At 35.8% G+C, this 7,242-nt stretch overlaps 1 long non-coding RNA gene across 1 annotated transcript; it reads right to left on the minus strand.

Moving 5' to 3' along the window:
* Window positions 1-5,860: 5,860 nt before the first annotated feature.
* Window positions 5,861-6,651, minus strand: LOC139125512 (uncharacterized). The gene is made up of 3 exons (XR_011550254.1): window positions 6,566-6,651; window positions 6,113-6,212; window positions 5,861-6,003 (listed from the first exon to the last, which is right to left on the minus strand). It is a non-coding gene; the product is annotated as an uncharacterized lncRNA (long non-coding RNA).
* Window positions 6,652-7,242: the final 591 nt, after the last annotated feature.

Below are 7,242 nucleotides of genomic sequence, written 5' to 3' on the forward strand. Positions count from 1 at the left end.
CACTAAACTGAACCGCACAGAACACAATTTCAATCCACTCCAATATTGTACCAGCAACGGTAAACAAAAACATCGTGCTTCCACGGTAATTTATTAATCAACTGTTTATTGTTTGTTATTCTATGAGCTGGCTCTTTCACAGTGCACAAAGCCCATATTTCACGAAGTTTATAATTTAACGTCGACCAGGTACGAACATTTTTCTTCGATTTCGTACTTGCGTCCCTATTACACTCTCTACCTGTTTATGTCTCTGGTCGTTTGCCTTCACGTCATGACAAGTCTTGTATTGAACCTCATACAACCATTAGATCCGATGAAGGAGAACCTCTCTCTCTCTCTCTCTCTCTCTCTCTCTCTCTCTCTCTCTCTCTCTCTCTCTCTCTCTCTCTCTCTCTCTCTCTCTCTCTCTCTCTCTCTCCAATCATACTTTCTTTCTGAACACAACTATGCAGTTTGTGATATCTACAATATCCTACTATTAGTAGAAACTGGCGATTTTTCTTGATGTCCTGGTACACCGTTTATGCAATATTGTCCTCGTATTTTTCCGAACGTGCTAAATTGTCTGTGAATGTACCGCTGAGAGCTAAGACATGTACATAGCTTTCCTCAAAAGAACGTCTTATCATTTACGTAATCTGACTTGTTCACGAACTGAAACGTAGAAACGTTTACTCTCTGCAGATGTTACTTCGTCTTACTCCGCGGTAACGATTACATATAAATAGATCAAACAGACATGTATACATTTCAGTGACTTGTTTTTTCTTCTACTTCTCAATCACCTGAAAGAAAAATGCATGAGTTTCGTAACTACACCGATGAAAATCGGAGATATGACACAAACACATCCGCAATTTTACACGAGATAATTAAAAAGAGAAGTTACCATTAAAACACACACCTTCATACTTTACCCTAGCTCTGCGGCGTCAATATAATGACTGTTGTTTTTTAAAGAAACTATAGTTCATTTATTTGCGATTGGGGTAATGGTAGACGCTGCAGGACAATTAGTATGATACATACGTACATATGTATGATATATATATATTTTTGTGTACATGTACATGTAAATATTTACGCTTGCATGCCTGTTGCCAGAAATGCATATATATTTGAAATCATGGCTACGTCCATGCATACATGTACATCTTTTCGCGTTGTTGTAACATGTAAATGTGTATACTCATTCGTGTAGAAAACGTTTTGAAATGTGTAAACTAATTATTTTATATTTGGCGCCTCATGAACATTAGTAAAACGGAGAAAAATCCGCTGTCATTATCATAAAAAATGTTATCGAAAAGACTTCTGATTTCTCCATGAAATAAACATCAAATTTCCGATATACTTTTTTCAAATATTGTCATGTAACAAAAACTGGCCGCTAAGGTGTAGTAATATGGAAATCATACATTGATTGTGCTGTTCTCGTACACAGATATATTAAGGCTAGAAGTTGACCGTATGAGAACTTTTTCAAACGCAGAAGTGACAGGAAGAAGTGAAACGTGTTATCTGATATGTGCCACCTAGAAGTGAGAGTCGATAAAATTGCAGCAATCAGTAGATATCGACATCTCTGCCTGGCACTTCCTAATCTAATATCGCATCTTTTCAAATGAAATGAGTTTCCAAATTTCATGATGTGTACAATAAAAGAGCAGGTCAAAAATTAGGAATTGAACAGACTTTAAGACACGATCGCAAATTTTAAGGCACGTTTCATTCCACTTCCCTGTACATCTACAACCTTCGAAAATGGTTTCAATAGGACTTTTTTATATCTTGGGTTGCCAGTCATTTTATTTTTTACATGAGCTATATAAAAAAACTTTGTAAAATTGTTGCGTCGTCGAATTACAATGTTCTAGTAATTACGGTAACCAAAAATGTCCATTGAGATTCTGTTCGGAGTGGCAAACGAAGGTGCCTTATTAAAAGATATTCATTCAAAGATTTTGTCACTTAACCGTTGCTCAGGAATTACATCCAATCGCAAATGGCCTAGAATACTCTGCAAAGTACGGAGGAAAGTCCTGTCAAAAACACTAAACAGACAAAGAACGTCAATTCATTAGGAATTTATTATATTTAGAGTTATTCCACGAAATACACCCAAATTCTGACTGGAACAATAGAGCCATTGTCAAATAATGAGACAAGGATATCCGTGACACCTACGCATCTTATCAAAGTAACAAACAAGTGCCAAAGTGAAGTGTAAAAACTCAAAATAAGCACACTATTGTTGGCGTTTGGAACGTGTCAGTCGGGAACGGTTCTATCGTTCCTGGCGATAAAATTCCCCTTTGGATTTCTTTACCTAAATGAACATTAAAAGAGTCGGATTTTTTGGCGCCTCTATCTAGTACAATGTTGTCTTTTCGTCACTATCATTTTGCTACCGTCAAAATAAGCAGATTTTTGAACATCTTGATCAAGTACGAATCGAATATTTCGATGCCATTTGGCTACCATATTAAATATGAACATTACGATAGTCGGGTTTTTGAACGTGTCGATCAAGTACAGTTCGCTCATTTCACGTGGTGAAAAAAAATCGTTCCTTTCCACGGGTATCGCGAATGCGCTCGACGGAACTGAAGACAACATGATTTCCGAGGAGATTCCGGTACTCGATGACGACTTATAATGAAGCCGTAGCACTCGTATTTGATGACGAGGGGGGAAGATAACGATATTGACTTCGATGGGTTTGACTTTAATGAAGAGGGCAATTGTATCGACAAAAGCCACATCCGAAGTTTCTTCCGCGCATGAACTGAAAATTCTTTGAATTTCTTTCGTTAATGTTTTATCAATTTTGTACATAGTTTTTCTTATATAATAAAGGTCTTTATTGTTTGAACGGCATTTCTTGCTTGTGTGTGTCCTTTTCCTGAACTAGTCCCGGCAATGAGTAGGCGTTAGTGTAATAGCTTTTCAAGATTATGCATGCTTTCAAAGTCTAGCGAGGGAAAAATACCAACTACATAAATGGCCCTATACACTTACAGTTAGAACAAAAACGTGCATGTTCGTACCATATTCCGAACAGTTGATCATAGATGACTGAATTCTGCATCAAGAGACATTTCGTTCATTGATACGAGTAATAAACAAACTTCAAAGATTTATTGCCAAAAATTCAATTCATCAAATTGTAAAAGCAATCTTTCGTCTCGGCCAGCCGATGCTTCAAAACTTTATTAGTTCGAGCCTGCCTGTTCGTAGGAACAAAATAATAAAACTCACAACGTGTAATTGATCGTTTATTTTAAGGAGTACGGTAATTGAAAATCGTAAATAGAAAACATCGGACGGACACCATCACACTGTATGCATGTGCTGAACAGAATTTTACCCTGACCTCATGCACTGACACCTTTGACCTATTGCGTGAATTGACCAATCACAGCCAGCGGAACTTTAGGGACTTTCCCTTTACTCATTGTCTGACCTTTGCGGCCATGCTATGGGGAGCTAGCTGCTGCTAGGGAGCGCAACGAAGTATCTTGGTGATTATCTATACACGAAATACGAAGATTTATTGCTATCGTATTGTTTAGCAAAAGAAAGTATGGCAAATACGCCAAAACTTGTAGATCTCAATTAATTTATACTGTACAGATTCGACTGCCAGTATCGTCGCAGTATGGCCATGAGTCGATATCACAAAGTATGAGTTGTCTATGCACCAGGTAGGAGGTTGGAGTCAGAAGAACTGAGGTATCAACTATAGGACGCCTAGTGAAGGAATACGTGTTGATATTATTTCGCTGTTGAGCCATTCCACTTCAAAGGAGCGGTTATTGATAAGTTTTAGATCGAACAATAAACACATATTAACATATCGACACAGGTTTTCGCACTTTCAAGAACGTTTATCTTAAAGTTTAGCATTGCCGTAGATGTAAAACATAGACTGGAGTGTGTAAAATGAGTGGTTTTTGACATCATTCTCCCATTAACAATAAATTGGGTATAGATCGGTGTCAAGCGTTCATGTCGCTGTATGTATATATATATTTACTTTTTGAGGACTTTGACCGTCAAAGTCCTCAAATAGAAAATATATACATATGTACGGACAGAATACAAACGTTTAAGAAGCTTGTATAGTGTCATCAATAACAAGTGGAAGCTTCAGGTCAAACAACCCTTGAAAAACTATTTTGGAGCAGATAACCCATGTGTTATTTGTAGTTTCTTCATAGCCTATAATCTTATTTCTTGCACACACATGGACTTGTAACCACCCTAGTCTAATCAAGTATATTAATGTCAATATACAAGCATACATAAATACATAGATATGGCGAGTTTTGCATTTAAAATAAATATTTATAGTTTCCTCATAGACTTAAATGTATAGTGGTTAAACATTTTCGGAAATTTTCCAAAATCAACTCAGGCCGTTAGTTAAGCAAACGCTCTGAGTTGGTTTCCAAATGTCTCCACCAAAACAAATACTATTTATCAAATTCTTAACACCGCCTACAAACATAATGGTACCACCCAAAGATTTAAAAGGTAGCGAGGGGTTAAGGACCATTTCACTTCATCTGTCTGATGATTGCAGGATGCATGAAACTTAGGTGTCAGATATTATTACTTCAATGTTGAAATAATTTGTACACAGACACACACAGACACAGACACAGACACACACAGACACACACACAGACACACACACAGACACACACACACATATATATATATATATATATATATATATATATATATATATATATATATATATATATATATATATAATATATATATATATATTATATATATATATATATATATACTGGTCAGTTGTTGCAACTCCCGTTTAAAACCTTCTGCTGACTTCGATTCAAGTTCATATATTTATTTATTTATTTATCTATTTATTTACTATAGCATATTGAGCCTACTCACGGCGCCTCCAAATCACTTTCGAAATACAATACTGTAACAACACTTGATATTGGGACGTGACCGTAATGAAATATATATGCATTATCGTTTAAAATACCATTCTAAACCTCTACCAACAACTCAATGTATCGAAGAGTAATGCAAGTCGTTAACGCAGAAAGAATGAGGAAATATTTTTTTGAAAAAAGAGTCATGTATATAAATAGATCATTCAAAAAACAGACTGCATTGTTGGTCTTTGACCTACAGAGACAAAGGGACTAAGGCCTATACAACTTTCTTTACATTCTATTGAATACGGCGGGAAAGAAAGCGTCGACACAATAGTTGTACAGTTGTTCCTAGTTTTGCGCCTAAGCTACATTTGTAAAATAGCAACTTACTTCCGAGAAAGACTAAAAGGAAAGAAGGAATTGAAAATTCTAACTCCTACTTTTTAAAGTAGTTATGCTTCATTTTGAGCTTAAAGAATATATTTCTGAATTCAATCTGTCAATATGAAAACTACCTCCTACTTTTTGTTTGCTACAGTCAACTGTTAAGTCACCTGAAAGTTCGTTATAATGGTCCGATCAAACTATTTATCGTTCAGAACATCAACGCTTGGAACGCCACATTTACTCTAAATGAAAACTGAAACTAGCATTTGCACAACGTGCTGATATTATACAAGTAGGCATGCTGCAATATTTAAACAGAAAAAAAGGAATCGATTGATTTAAGGTCATAGCCCTTACACATCACCATATACCCGTTCGCCTCTATGTTGTCGATGACGCAAAACCTATATAGACGGTACAAGTTCCGTTCATTACTACAAGGATATAATCAATAAAAATCTAACATGATTTTTGTACACCTAACGATGCATACAAACTTATAACGCGTATTGAATATTCACTTCGCCAAAACTTATGCTAATGTATAATGGATAAAAAACGCATTAGAAAACGTGTTTTCTAATGTTTCAATATTCATTTTAAATCTAAACGATCACACATAACATCTTTCACTTGCTGATGACCCCTTCTTGATTACTATGGCCTTGTTCTCCTGAAGCGATGATTTCTGAGGAAAAATGAAATGAAAACCCTTTTAAATGATGTCAACCCTTAATCCTCTCGGTGGGTAAACATACTGAGTGAAGTAAACGATTATTGAACAACATTATTGTTACCTTTGTTTACATGTAATTCTGCCTAATAGACCTGACTAATTCTTCAAATGTTGGTCGATCCCCAGGTTCATCTTGCCAACACTCTACCATAATACTATTACTGAAAAAGACAAACAGAAATAATTTTATATCCATCTATCTATCTATCTATCTATCTATCTATCTATCTATCTATCTATCTATCTATCTATCTATCTATCTATCTATCTATCTATCTATCCAATCTATTTACTATCTATCTATCTATCTATCTATCTATCTATCTATCTATCTATCTATCTATCTATCTATCTATCTATCTATCTATCTATCTATCTATCTATCTATCTATCAGTTTGGTTGACTGTACATGTCTGTGTGTCTGTCTGTCTGTCTATCTCTCTATCCCCACATAACAATGCAATACATGACACAACTGATCGATCTTATTAGTAATGGATATTAGTCACTCACACTACATCATCACAGTATTGCGGCCTAGGCAGTCTGTACCCGTGTTGTAGCTCTCTTATCACGTCCTTCTTTGACATGTCTTGGTATGGTTGTTTACCTGAACAGAGAATACGTGAATAAAGGAAATTAGAAGAGTTCATAAAAATGAATGGTGATGACATTTGTCAATAATGTAGCCCATAAACGCTACCTAATACTTACAAGCGAGCATTAAAATCATACAAGTCTAACATTAAAATCGTTAAAGTTATTTCCATTTGTAAACTACAATTTCAATTTGCCAAACTCTCTTACCAAAGTTAAATATTTCCCACAATACGATTCCGAATGACCACACATCAGACTTAGCAGTGTACACACATTCCAAAATCGATTCCAATGCCATCCAACGAACTGGAAGACGACCCTTCAGGAAGAGATGCAAATGTTAAGTTTGTCAAACGTTTCCGATGTCAACATGTTAGATACGGCACAGCATTATAATTATATGGGGCGAAAGCAGTGCTATTGGGAGGGCAGACCAGTAAGTATGTAATTCGAGCCATCGCGCATTCTCGTGTAGACGCCCTACCAATTCCGATCGTTTCTTCCATAGAACTATCATTTAGTGTTCTGAAAAGTATTATTAATATCGTCGTGCCGTTCTACAAAATTTTTGAGGACGTGAATGACATCCT

Source organism: Ptychodera flava (assembly GCF_041260155.1).
Source record: "Ptychodera flava strain L36383 chromosome 3 unlocalized genomic scaffold, AS_Pfla_20210202 Scaffold_25__1_contigs__length_14229661_pilon, whole genome shotgun sequence".
NCBI classification, from domain to species: domain Eukaryota; kingdom Metazoa; phylum Hemichordata; class Enteropneusta; family Ptychoderidae; genus Ptychodera; species Ptychodera flava.